General features: G+C 41.7%; 1 protein-coding gene across 1 annotated transcript in view; it reads left to right on the top strand.

Moving 5' to 3' along the window:
- mak (male germ cell-associated kinase) overlaps positions 1 to 14,799 on the top strand; it is a 220,107-nt gene that overhangs the window by 79,649 nt on the left and 125,659 nt on the right. The gene's annotated exons all lie outside the window — the stretch shown is intronic.

The raw sequence follows: 14,799 nt of genomic DNA, 5'->3' as shown, positions 1-14,799 counted from the left end.
TGGAGATTTAGAAAATTATGACAGGTCTGGACAGAATCAGCACTTAAAAAGAATCAGTCATAGAAGTTAGGCTTCGTTGGCTAGGGAAGCAGTCAGTGTCCATTCCTAATTACCCTTGAGAAAGAAATTGCTGCTGTCCTTGAGGTAATAATACAGTGCTGTTAGGAAATATGTTCCATGACTTTGTCCTAATGATAGTGAAAACATTATTGTTCCAAGTTAGGATGGTGTGTCAGTTGGAGGGGAACTTGCAGGTAGTGGTGCAACCATGCAACTTGTGCTTCGCCTCCTTAGTGGTATAGGTCATGAGTTTGGAAGATGCTATCAAAGCAGCCTTGGTGAGTTACTGCATTATATCTTGTAGATGGTATGCAATGTTGCCACCTCACAAAGTGATGAAGAGAATGAATTTTGAATGTGTAGATGGAATATGTGTTGCTGGAAAAGCGCAGCAGGTCAGGCAGCATCCAAGGAGTAGGAGGATCGACGTTTCAGGCATAAGCCCTTTCCTGAAGAAGGGCTTATGCCCGAAACGTTGATTCTCCTGTTCCTTGGATGCTGCCTGACCTGCTGCGCTTTTCCGGCAACACATTATTCAGCTCTGATCTCCAGCATCTGCAGTCCTCACTTTCTCCCTGTGTAGATAGAATGCCAAACAAGGGCCATATATGGTGTTTAGTTTCAAAAATAGAAATTGCTGCAAAAGCTCATCAGGTCTGGTAGCAACTATGGACAGAAATCAGAGTTAACATTTCGGGGTCGAGTAACCCTTCCTCAGAACTTTGTTTTAGCATGGAGTGCAGTCAGTTCCCGAGAGGATATGTTGGAATGGGTAATGGAGCAGAGAAATTGAGGCAACCGATGTCATGTTGAGAGTTCTGAATGAACATCGAATGCAGGTAAAAGGCCAGAGGGAGTGGTCCAGGTGTTTAGTTCCTTGAGTGCTATTCTAACTGTACTGTACCTGGCCAGGCAAATAGAGAATATTCCATCACATTTCTGACTTGTACATTGTTGATGGTGAATAGACATTACTGAAACCTCTACAAACAGGATGGTCTTCACTTGAACCAGAGGGGTACCAATATCCCAGGGTTGGGGGGGGAGGGAAATTTGCTAATGCTCTTCAGGTGGGTTAAACTAATTCAGCAGGGGGATGGGTCCTAAATTGTAGTTCGAGTATAGAGAAGATTGAGAGTAGGGAGGTCCGAAATAAGGTTTCAGGGTTGCAAGAGGGCACCAGCAAGCAAGAAGTTGGTTTGAAGTGTGTCTACTTCAACGCCAGGAGGATCCGGAATAAAATGGGTGAGCTTGCAGAATAAGTCAGTACTTGGGATTTCGATGTTGTGGCCATTTCAGAGACATGGGTAGAGCAGGGACAGGAATGATTGTTGCAGGCTCCGGGCTTTAGATGTTTCAGAAAGAACAGAGAAGATGGTAAAAGAGGTGGGGGAAGGGCATTGTTAGTCAAGGACAGTATTACAGCTGCAGAAAGGATGTTTGAGGACTTGTCAACTGAGCTAGTATGGGCTGAGAGTAGCAACAGGAAAGGAGAGGTCACCCTTTTGGTGGTTTTCTATAGGCCTCCAAATAGTTCCAGAGATTTATAGGAAAGGATAACAAAGATGATTCTCGATAGGACCGAGAGTGACAGGGTAGTTATTATGGGGACTTCAACTTTCCAAATATTGACTGGGAATACTTTGGTTCAAGTACTTTAGATGGGTCAGTTTTTGTCCACTGAGTACAGGAGGGTTTTCTGACACAGTATGTATTCAGGCCAACAAGGGACAAGGCCACATTAGATTTGGTACAGGGTAGTGAGCCTGGCCAGGTGTTAGATTTGGAGGTAAGTGAGCACTTTGGTGATAGTGATCACAATTCAGTTATGTATACTTTAGCAATGGAAAAGGATAGGTATATACAACAGGGCAAAAGTTATACATGGGTGAAAGGCGATTGTGATGTGATTAGGCAAGATTTAGGATGCATACAATGGGGAAGGAAATTGCAGGGGATGGGCATGATTGAAATGTGGAGTTTACTCAAGGAACAGCTCCTGTGTGTCCTTGAAAAAGAGCTAAGACGACCGAGGAGGGGGCATGAGAAGTTGTTGGTGGATAGGATCAGGGAAACCCCTAAAGCTTTCTATAGATATATATAGGATATATGAATGACTAGAGTAAGATTAGGGCTGGAAATGTGTTGCTGGAAAAGCGCAGCAGGTCAGGCAGCCCGAAACGTCGATTCTCCTGTTCCCTGGATGCTGCCTGACCTGCTGCGCTTTTCCAGCAACACATTTCCAGCTCTGATCTCCAGCATCTGCAGACCTCACTTTCTCCTCAGAGTAAGATTAGGGCCAATCAAGGACAGTAGTGGGAAGTTGTGCATGGAGTCAGAGGAGAGAGAAGAAGCGCTAAAAAGAATATTTTTCATCAGTATTCGCACTGGAAAAATACAATGTTGTCTAGGAGAATACTGAGAGACAGGCTACTAGACTAGATGGGATTGAGCTTCACAAGGAGGAGGTGTTAGAAATTCTGGAAAGTGTGAAAATAGATAAATCTCCTGGGCCGGATGGGATTTATCCAAGGATATTCTGGGAAGCAAGGGAGGAGATTGCAGAGCCTTTGGCTTTGATCTTTATGTCATCATTGTCTGCAGGAAAAGTGCCGGAAGACTGGAGGATAGCAAATGTTATTCCCTTGTTCAAGACGGGGAGTAGAGACAACCCTGGTAATTATAGACCAGTGAGCCTTACTTCGGTTGTAGGTAAAGTGTTAGAAAAGGTTATAAGAGATAGGATTTGTAATTATCTCGAAAGGAGTAAATTGATTACGGATAGTCAACACGGTTTTGTGAAGGGTAGGTCGTGCCTGACAAACCTAATTGAGTTCTTTGAGAAGGTGACCAAACAGCTGGATGAGGATAAAGCTATTGGTGTATATGGATTTCAGTAAAGTGTTTGACAAGGTTCGCCACGGTAACCTCCTGCACAAAATACGGAGGCAAGGGATTGAGGGTGATTTAGCGGTTTGGATCAGAAATTGGCTAGCTGAAAGAAGACAGAGTGTGGTGGTTGATGGGAAATGTTCATCCTGGAGTTCAGTTACTACTGCAAGGATCTGTTTTGGGTCCACTGCTGTTTGTCATTTTTATAAATGACCTGGATGAGGGTGTGGAAAAGATGGGTTAGTAAATTTACAGACGACACTAATGTTGGTACAGTTATGGATAGTGCTAAAGGATGATGTAGGTTACAGAGGGGCATAGATAAGCTGCAAAGCTGGGCTGGAAGGTGGCAAATGGAGTTTAATGCAGAGAAGTGTTAGGTGATTCCCTTTGGAAGGAGTAACAGGAATGCAAAGTACTGGATTAATGATAAAATTCTTGGTAATGTAGATGAGCAGAGAGATCTCGGTGTCCATGTATACAGAACCCTTAAAGTTGCCACGCAGATTGACAGGGTTGTTGAGAAGGCACACAGTGTGTTAGCTTTTATTAGTAGAGGGGTCGAGTTTCGGAACCATGCTGCAGCTGTCGAAAGCTCTAGTGCGGCCGCACTTGGAATATTATGGATAGTTCTACTCACTGCATTATAGGAAGGATGAGGAAGCATTGGAAAAGGTTCAGAGGAGATTTACTAGGATGTTGTCTGCTATGGAGGGAAGATCTTATGAGGAAAGGTTAAAGGACTTGAGGCTGTTTTTCTTCGAGAGAAGAAGGTTGAAAGGTGACTTAATTGAGACATATAAGATCATCAGAAGATTAGATAAGGTGGACAGTGAAAGCCTTTTTCCTCGGATGGTGAGGCTAGAATGAGAGGGCATAGCTTCAAATTGATGGGTGATAGACGTAGAACAGATGTCAGAGGTAGTTTCTTTATTCAGAGAGTAGTAGGGTTATGGAACGCACTGCCTGCTACAGTAGTAGACTCGCCAACTTTACGGCATTTCAATGTCATTGGATAGGCAAATGGATGAAAATGGAATAGTGTTGGTTCGATGGGCTTCAGATTGGTTTTACAGGGCGATGCAACATTGAGGGCCAAAGGGCCTGTCCTGTGCTGTAATGTTCAACGTTCTATGTTCTATTACTGCTACAGGGTTCCTAGCTGTGTCATACTCTTGAAGCAACAGTATTTATACGGCTGGTCCAATTCTGATCTATGATAATTGTTGCTGACAGTAGGGGATTCTATGATAGTTGATTATAAAAGGATGATGAATAGATTGTCTGTTAATGGAGATGAATTTTTCTTGGTTCTTGTGTGGCACAAATATTACTCGCCACTTACCAGCCCAACCTCGAATGTTGTCCTTGAGTTGCATACGGACAAGGGCTACTTCAATATTTGAGGTGTTATAAATGGTATTGAATATTGTGAAATCATCAGAAACATCTGCACTTCTGACCATATGATGGAACGAAGGTCACTGAAGAAACAGCTGAAGAATGTTAGGTTGAGGCCACTACCATGAGGAATCCTGCAGAGATGTCATGGGACTGAAACGATTAACCTCCAGCAACCATAACCATCTTCCTTTGTGATAGATATGGCTTGAACCAGTGGAGAATTTTTCTCCAGTTCCCACTCACTCCAATTTTTCTATTGCTTCTTGGTGCCAAACTCTGTCAAATCTTACCTTGCTGTCAATGAAATACTCTCACCTCACCTCACCTCTTTAGTTCATGTTTGAACCAAGTTTGTAATGAAGCCTTGGCAGAACCAAACTGAGCATTATTGACTAGTATATTTAAGTGCATGATTGGGTGTAGTGTACCAACATGTTTAGAGAACTGGTTAATGTGCAGGAAACAAAGTGTAGGAATGCACATTGCTTTTCTGAGTGTTAGTCAGTGACTATTGGGGTACCAAAGCGATCAGTGCTTGGACCCCAGCTAGTCATAACATATATTAATAATTTTAGATATAGGAACTAAATGTAATATCACCAAGTTTGTAGCCAAACCTGGGTGGGAAGGGAACTGTGAGGAGGATGCAGAGATGCTTCAGTGTGTTTGGACAAGTTGAGTAAGTGGGCAAATGCATGGCAAATGAAGTATAATATGGATAACTGTGAACTTTTCCACTTCAGAGCTAAAAATAGGGAAACCTGTTATTATCTGAATGCCAATGGATTTGGAAAAGCAGAGATGCCATGAGATCTGGGTGCCTTTATACACCAGTTGCTAAAAGTAAACATGCAAGTGTAGCAGGCTGTGAAGAAAACAAATGTATGTTGGCCTTCATATCAAGAGGATTTGAGTACAGGAGCAGGGCTGCCTTGTGGTAATTATATGGGACCTTGGTGAGACCATATCTGCAATATTGTGTGCAGTTTAGGTCTCCTTAAATGAGGAAGAATTTTTTGCATCTGGAGGGAGTGCAAAGCCTCTGAGGAATAGTCTTACTAGTTTTGAAATGTTGACTTTGTTTTTCTCTCTACACACATGCTGCCAGACCTGCTAAGTTTCTCAAGGATTCTCTGTTTTCTGAAGGCTTAACAGTTTAATTCCTAGGATGAAAGGACAGACCTCTGGAGAGTAACTAGACTGGTTCAGACTAGATTCACTGGGATTTACAAAAATGATGAGGGGGTTGGAAGTGGTAGGGGAGGGTGGTGAGCTGTTGGTGTTATCATAGAGACCTATAGAATTCTAAAAGGACTAGCCATGATACATGCAGGAAAGATGTCCCTGTGACCAGGGAGTCCAGAACCAGTGGTCACAGTCTAAGGATATGGGATAGGCCATTTAGGACTGAGGTGGGTAATTTCCTCACCCGCAGAGTGGTGAGCCTGCAGAATTCTTTGCCAAATAGTTGAAAGTGATTGAGCTCAAAACAGTGAATGTTTTCAAGAATTCAGATATAGTTATTGAGGCTAAAGGGATCAAAGCATATTGGGAGAAAGCAGGAATAGAGTTGGATGATTTGAATTAGTGACCTTAATCATACTGAATGACTGAGCAGGCTCAAAGGGCCAAATGACCTAATGAAAACAAAAATTGCTGGCAAAGCTCAGCAGGTCTGGCAGCATCTGTGGAGAGAAATCAGAGTTAATAGTTGGGTCCAGTGACCTTTCCTCAGAACTAATGATAGCTAGGAAAAAAATGTTTTTTTATGCAGAAGGTAGAGAGGGTCAGGAGTAAATGATAGGTGGGAACAGAGCCCAAAGCGAGAGAAGAACAATTGGACAGTCAAAGAAGTGGATAACAATCAGCCTAGAAGAACTATTAGCCATTAATGGAGAGAATTAGGGGCTAACAATAGGTTGTGTGTAATAACCGACCACATGACAACAAGGTCTGGTTTGGAGGTTGGGTCTGGACTTTGGAAGAGGTGTAGCACTAAAATTGTGGACTTGTTATTGAGTCCAGAATGCTGTAGACTTCCCAAGTGGAAATGCAGTGTTATGGCCAAATGACCTGTTCCTGCTCCTATTTTCTATGTTTCTAGAAAATTGTTGAGCAAGTGCTTCTGGATTTCACTGTTGTGACTCTTTTCATCATTTTGCTGATGATTGATAGTAGATTAGGAATATGAGAAATGATAGATGTACTATGATGGGAAGGGATAGAAAATGTAAATCTAAGATTAAGTCAAGAGATAAAGCTACAGGTTGCAAAAATAATAAAAGGGCAAAGCTAAAGACTCTGTTTCTGAATTCACATAGTACTCAAAACAAATCAACTGGTTATGCAAATAGAAGTGAGTAAGTATAATCTGATAGCCTTTGCAGAGATGAGGCTGCAAAATGCCACAGATTGGGAACTGAATATTGAAGGTACATGGCATTTAGAAAGGACAAAAATCTAGGAAATGATGGAAGGTGGCTCTGTTAATTAATAATATGAACCCAATAGAGAAGAATCATGTAAGTTCAGTAAACCTTGAAAAATCAGATGTGGATAAATTGCCTAAATGAGGAGTTGATAGAATATTTTCAGGATAGTTTTTGAAACTATTTGGAGTGAGCCAGAGATTGGGCAATACTGGATCTGGTGTTTTGCAGGGAGATAGAAATAATGATCTTAGTATGAAGCTGCTCATAGATCGCAGCAATCATAACAGAATTAAATTTTGCATTCAGTTTGAGTGAGAAAAGTGTGGTTTCCAAGTTAGTATTCTAAACTTAAATAAGTGTAATTAGGAGGACACAAAAGCAGAGCTAATTAATGTGAACTGGCACATTAATTAAGGTATGGGTTAATAGTCATCTATGGGGATATTTCAAAACGTGCAGGATAAATACATTCCAGAAAGAAAAAAAATTCTAAGGGGAGAACCCCCTATCTGTGGTTAAATAAAAATGGTAGCTGTGAAGCTTATAATTGCACAAAGATCAAATGCGGATTTGAAGGTTGGACAGAATGTAAAAATCTGTGAAAAATGACAAAAATATTAATAAGGAGTTGCAAATTAGCGTACAAAGGAAACGTTTCTAGAAATATAAGAAAAATATGCAATTCTATTGATATTTTCAAAAATTAAAGTGAATGAAACAATTGTTGGTCCTTTTGAACATAAGTCTTGGGAATAAATAATGGAAAATAGGGATATGGGAGATGAAATCAACAAGTATTTAACATCAATCATCACTGTACAGGGTAGTATTAATATCCAAGAAGTAGCTATTAAGCAGGAAATGTAATGGAGTACTCAAGAAAAATTGCAATCACCTGATTGCAAGACCTGGATTAACTTGTACACCAGTCGCTGAAAGTAAACATGCAGATGCAGAAAGCTTTTAAGCTTGCAGCCTGACAAATCCTTAGGTCCAATGGGCATCATCCTTGCATCTTAAAAGAAGTGACTATTGGAATAGTTAATGCGTTAACCTTAATTTTCCAAAATTCCATAAATTCTGGAAAATTCTAATTGCAGCTTCTTAATTCAAAAATAGAGGGAAATAGAAAGCATGAATTTATAGGCCTTTAACTTAAATTCTGTCACAGGAGAGATAGTAGAAGCTATTATAAAGATGTTGTAGCAAGACACTTTCAAATTTCAAATGTAATCAGGCAGAATCAACATAATTTTCTAAAAGGGAGTCATGGAGTCGAACAGCATGTCCATGCTGACCAACAAATAGTTCACTACACTAATCTCATTTACTGCACTTTGTCCATAGCTGAAAATGCCCAGGCATTTTACGTGCTTGTCCAGATGCTTCTTAAAAATGGCAAGAGTACTTGTCGCTGCCACCCTGTCAAGCAATGCGTTCCATATTTCTATCGCCCTCTGGGTGGAAAAATTCTACTCAAATCCCCTCTAAGCGACATTCTCCTCACCTTACATTTACATCTGGTCTTACACATGTCTGCAATGGGAGAAAATTCTTATGATTTACCCTATCTATATTTCTCATCATTTTATATATCTCAGTCAGATTCCCTCTTCAGTCTCCTCATCTCCAGAAGAAATAAACCAATCCTATCCAGTATCTCCTCATAACAGACACTTTCATCCCAGGCAACATCTTGATGTCCCCAATGACCTTGCTTCCACAACTGCTGCTGGCAACGCATTCCATGCTCTCACAACTCTCTGACATCCCCTCTGTACTTTCCTCCAACCAGCTTAAAACTATGACCCCTCGTGTCAGCCATTTCTGCCCTGGGAAATAGTCTCTGGCTATCGACTCTATCTATGCCTCTCATTATCTTGTATACCTCAATTAGGTCCCCTCTCCTCTTCCTTTTCTCCAATGAAAAAAGTCTGAGCTCAGTCAACCTCTCTTCATAAGATAAGCCCTCCAGTCCAGGCAGCATCCTGGAAATGTATTATCTCAAATGTGAGGTAATGTATTGGAAGATTTATTTCATACACAAAAAATGGCAGTACGCTTAGAGAAGGACCTAGGCATACAGGTCCACATTTCCCTAAAGAGGCAACACAACTTCTGATTTGGGGGGAAGGGAAAGTGAAAGCGACAGGGAGTATGGAGTTAAATGGAAAGATAAGCGACAGGATAGCATATGTGCAGGCAGATTTAAACTTGAGGCAGACTGGGAATGCAGCAAAAAGGAAGGATAACTTAGGACTTCTTATGACTTCCAATATCTCTAATGATAAGAAAGTTAACATTAAGGCACTTTACCTGAATGCTCGCAACATTCGTAAAAAGCAGACGAACTAATGGCACAGATCATCGTGAATGATTATGATGTGGTAGGCATCACAGAGACATGGTTACAGGGGGGTCAGGACTGGCAGTTAAACATCCAAGGGTTTTCAACTTATCGAAAAGACAGGGAGGTGGGCAGAGGGGGCGGGGTTGACTTGTTAGTTAAGAACAAAATTAAATCTATGGCGCTGAATGACATAGCGTCAGATGATGTAGAGTCTGTGTGGGTGGAATTGAGGAACCACAAAGGCAAAAAAAACCATAGTGGGAGTTATGTACAGACCTCCTAACAGTGGTCAGGACCAGGGGCGCAACATGTACCGGGAAATAGAGAATGCACGTCAGAAAGGCAAGGTCACGGTGATCATGGGAGACTTCAATATGCAGGTGGACTGGGTAAATAATGTTGCCAGTGGATCCAAAGAAAGGGAATTCATGGAATGCTTACAGGATGGCTTTTTGGAACAGCTTGTCATGGAGGCCACAAGGGAGCAGGCTATTCTGGACCTAGTGCTATGTAATGAACCAGACTTTATAAAAAATCTTAAAGTAAGGGAACACTTAGGAAGCAGCGATCATAATATGGTAGAGTTCAGTCTGCAGTTTGAAAGAGAGAAGGCAAAATCGGATGTAATGGTGTTACAGTTAAATAAAGGTAACTATGAGGGCATGAGAGTGGAACTGACAAAAATAGACTGGAAGCAGAGCCTAGCAGGGAAGACAGTAGAGCAAAAATGGCAGGAGTTTGTGGGTAAAATTGAGGACACTGTACAGAGGTTCATCCCCAAGAAGAGAAAGATTATCCGGGGAGGGCTTAGACAGCCATGGCTGACAAAGGAAGTCAGGAAATCTATCAAAGAAAAAGAGAGATCCTGTAAAGTGGCCAAGAGCACTGGGAAATCAGAAGATTGGGAAGGCTACAAAAACAAACAGAGGATAACAAAGAGAGAAATAAGGAAGGAGAGGATCAAATATGAAGCTAGGCTAGCCAGTAATATTAGAAATGATAGTAAAAGTTTCTTTCAATACATAAGAAACAAACGACAGGCAAGAGTAGACATTGGGCCACTTCTAACTGATGCTGGAAGCCTAGTGATGGGAGATAAGGAAATAGCAGGAGAACTTAATAAGTACTTTGCATCAGTCTTCACAGTGGAAGACATGAGTAATATCCCAACAATTAAAGGGAGTCGGGGGCTGAGTTGAGTATGGTTGCCATTACAAAAGAGAAAGTGCTAGAAAAGCTAAAAGATCTAAAAATTGATGGGCTACATCCTAGAGTTCTGAGGGAGGTGGCTGAGGAAATAGCGGAGGCATTGGTTGAGATCTTTCAAAAGTCACTGGAGTCAGGGAAAGTTCCAGATGATTGGAAGATCGCTGTTGTAACCCCCTTATTCAAGAAAGGATCAAGGCAAAAGATGGAAAATTATAGGTCAATTAGCCTAACCTCGGTTGTTGGTAAAATTCTAGAATCCATCATTAAGGATGAGGTTTCTAAATTCTTGGAAGAGCAGGGTCGGATTAGAACAAGTCAACATGGATTTAGTAAGGGGAGGTCGTGCCTGACAAACCTGTTGGAGTTCTTTGAAGAGGTGACAAGTAGGTTAGACCAGGGAAACCCAGTGGATGTTATCTACCTAGACTTCCAAAAGGCCTTTGATAAGGTGCCACACGGGAGGCTGCTGAGCAAGGTGAGGGCCCATAGTGTTCGAGGTGAGCTACTGGTATGGATTGAGGATTGGCTGTCTGACAGAAAGCAGAGAGTTGGGATAAAAGGTTCTTTTTCGGAATGGCAGCCGGTGACAAGCGGTGTCCCGCAGGGTTCAGTGTTGGGGCCGCAGCTGCTCACATTATATATTAATGATCTGGATGAAGGGACTGGGGGCATTCTAGCGAAGTTTCCGATGATACAAAGTTAGGTGAACAGGCAGGTAGTACTGAGGAAGTCGGGAGGCTGCAGAAGGATCTCGACATTTTGGAAGAGTGGTCCAGGAAATGGCTGATGGAATTCAATGTGAGCAAATGCAAGGTCTTGCACTTTGGAAAAAAGAATACAAGCATAGACTACTTTCTAAACGGTGAGAAAATTCGTAAAGCCAAAGTACAGAGGGATCTGGGAGTGCTAGTTGAGGATTCTCTAAAGGTAAACATGCAGGTTGAGTCCGTGATTAAGAAAGCAAATGCAATGTTGTCTCAAGAGGGTTGGAATATAAAAGCACTGTTGTGCTACTGAGACTTTATAAAGCTCTGGTTAGGCCCCATTTGGAGTACTGTGTCCAGTTTTGGTCCCCACACCTCAGGAAGGACATACTGGCACTGGAGCGTGTCCAGCGGAGATTCACACAGATGATCCCTGAAATAGTAGGTCTAACATATGAGGAACGGCTGAGGATCCTGGGATTGTATTCATTGGAGTTTAGAAGATTAAGGGGAGATCTAATGGAAACTTACAAGATAATACATGGCTTAGAGAGGGTAGACGCTAGGAAATTGTTTCCATTAGGCGAGGAGACTAGGACACAGCCTTAGAATTAGAGGGGGTAAATTCAGAACAGAAATGCGGAGTCATTTCTTCAGCCAGAGAGTGGTGGGCCTGTGGAATTCATTGCTACAGAGTGCAGTGGAGGCTGGGACGCTAAATGTCTTCAAGGCAGAAATTGATAAATTCTTGATGTCACAAGGAATTAAGGGCTACGGGAAGAATGCGGGTAAGTGGAGTTGAAATGCCCATCAGCCATGATTGAATGGCGGAGTGGACTCGATGGGCTGAATGGCCTTACTTCCGCTCCTATGTCTTATGGTCTTAAAGAGACCTTGGAGCTCAGGTTCATAGCTCCTTGAAAGTGGAGTCTCAGGTAGATAGGATAGTGAAGAAGGTGTTTGGTATTCTTTCTTTTATTGGTCAGAGTACTGAGTACATGAGTTGGGAGGTCATGTTGCGGGTGTACAGGACATTTGTTAGGCCACTGTTGGAATATTGTGTGCAAGTCTGCTCTCCTTCCTATTGGAAAGATGTTGTGAAACTTGAAAGGGTTCAGAAAAGATTTACAAGGATGTTGTCAGGGTTGGAGGATTTGAGCTATAGGGAGAGGCTGAACAGGCTGGGGCTGTTTTCCCTGGAGCATCGGAGGCTGACGGGTGTCCCTATAGAGATTTATAAAATCATGAGAGGCATGGATAGGGTAAATAGGCAAAGTCTTTCCCCTGGGTTGGGGGAGTCCAGAACTAGAGGGCATAGGTTTAGGGTGAGAGGGAAAAGATATAAAAGAGACTGAAGGGGCAACGTTTTCACAAAGAGGGTGGTATGAGTATGGAATGAGCTGCCAGAAGAAATGGAGGCTGGTACAATTGCAACGTTTAAGAGGCATTCACATGGGTAAATGAATAGGAAGGGTTTGGTGGGATATGGGCCAGGTGCTGGCAGCTGGGACTAGATTGGGTTGGGATACCTGCTCAGCATGGACGGGTTGGACCGAAAGGTCTGTTTCCATGCTGTCCATCTCTATGACTCTGTGACTCTGTACAGATTTCCCCCTTGGTCATTATCAGCCCCACTTTTTCCTTGGTTATTCTCTTCCCTGGATTTATATGGAGAATATTTCAAGATTTTCCTTAATCTTGCATGCGAGTGTTTTCTCATGGGCCCTCTTTGCTCTCTTAATTGCTTTCTTAAGGTTCCCCCCTTTCACACTTTATACTCTAATAGGCCTCTTTTGACTTGCTGACTTTGTACCCGTTAAAAACTTCTGTTTTTGCATATTCAAAGACATGTAGGTACTCTGGGCTGTTGTTTCTAAATTTAAACTGAAAAGGAGCATGTTGGGCCTGTACTCTCAGCAGTTCCTTTTTAAACGGCTCCCACTGTTTGGTGTAAATTTGCCCTCAATAGCTGTTCCCTGTCTACTTTAGCCATATACTGCCTCATTTTAATAAAATCTATCTTCCCCTAATACAAAACTCTTTTTTACAGACCATATTTTTCCTTGACCATAATAATGTTAAAACTTATAGTGTTGTGGTAACTATTAATAAAATACTCTTCCACTACCACCTTCATTCCTCAGCAGCAAGTCCAGTACTGCATTATCCCTTGCAGGACCACGTTGATGGAAAAAGTTCTCCTGAATAATTTCAAGAAATTTGTTGTCTCTAAATTCTTTATACTACGACTATCAAATTAAAGTCGGAGAAGTAGAAATAAATTTGCAAATTAGCTTGCCAATTGCATACAAAAATGGTTTAATTGCAGGAGACAGTGTGAGATGGAGGAATGTTGTTTTTCGGACTGGGAGGCTGATGACCAGTCCACAGGATTTGTGCCAAGTCTCCTTTTGTTTGTCATTTATATAAATGATTTAGCTGTGAATATAGAAGGCATGGTTATTAAGTTGGTGGACAACATCAAGGTTGGTGGTATAGTGAAGAGTGCAGAAGGTTATCTAAAATTGCGAAGAGCTATTGATCAGTTGGGTCAATGGGCTGAAAATTGGCAGATAGAGTTAATTTGCATAAATGCGAGGAATTGAATTTTGATAAAACAAGTAAGGGGAGGACATATATAATTAAAAGAAGGACCTTGGGTAGTGTTGTAGAACAGAAGGACCTAGATTTCAGAGACATAATTCATCGAAGTTTGCGTCATATATAAATAGGGTAGTTAAGAAGGCATTTAGCACGCTTGCCTTCATTGATCAGACAGGTGTTTGGACATTACATTGAGGTAGTACAAGGTATCAATGAGGCCTCCACTGAAGTGCTGTCCAACTCTGATCACCTGTTATAGGAAGGATATTACCAAGCAGGAGAGATTTACCAGGATGTTGCTGGGAATGAAGGGTTTAAATTATGGGGAGAGACTGGGATTTTTTTTGCTGGAATGTAGGAGGTTTGAGGGGGGACTTCACAGAGGGTAAAAATAAGGTGAATGGTCGGTGTTGTTTCTCTAGAGTGGGGGATTTCAAGACTAAGTGCCATTTATTAAGGTGAGAGGAGAAAGATTTTAAAATGGTCTGGGGGCAATTTTTTTTAAACACAGAGCGTGGGTCGTGGTGGATTCGGGTAAAGTTAAAATGTTTAAAAGGAATAAGAAATATATGGAGGGATATGGGCCAAACACAGGCACGTGGGACTGGTTTAGTTTGGGATTGTGGTTGGCATGGACTGTTTCCATGTTGTATGCCTATATGTCTCTATAAATAATAATTATCATTTTCTCACATCTCATATCTGCTCCTCAGTTGTCATCTGACTGTTTGAATGCCTAGAACAGACTCCTATCAGTGTGACTGTCCACCTTTTTATTCCTAAACTCTACTCATAAAGCCTCAGTTGACAAGATATTGTCCAAATTAGTGCTAAGTAACAAGCCAGATTTTATAAAAGATCTAAAGTCAGGGAACATTTAGGAGGCAGTGATCATAATATGATAGAGTTCAGACTGCAGTTTGAAAGACAGAAAGTAAAATCGGATGTAATGGTGTTACAGTTAAATAAAGTTAATTACAGGGGTATGAGAGAGGAACTGACGAAAATTGACTGGAAGCAGAGCCTAGTGGGGAAGAGAGTGGAGTAACAATAGCAAGAGTTTCTGGGTGTAATTGAGGACACAGTACTGAGGTACATCCCAAAGAAAAGAAAGATTACCCGGGGATGATTAGACAACCATGGT

This window comes from Chiloscyllium plagiosum, unplaced genomic scaffold, assembly GCF_037043375.1.
Source record: "Chiloscyllium plagiosum isolate Xiang-an unplaced genomic scaffold, Cpla_swu_hap1 HiC_scaffold_34, whole genome shotgun sequence".
Taxonomy (NCBI): domain Eukaryota; kingdom Metazoa; phylum Chordata; class Chondrichthyes; order Orectolobiformes; family Hemiscylliidae; genus Chiloscyllium; species Chiloscyllium plagiosum.
Note: the sequence above shows the minus strand (reverse complement) of the source record. Positions and strands in the feature narration are given on the sequence as shown.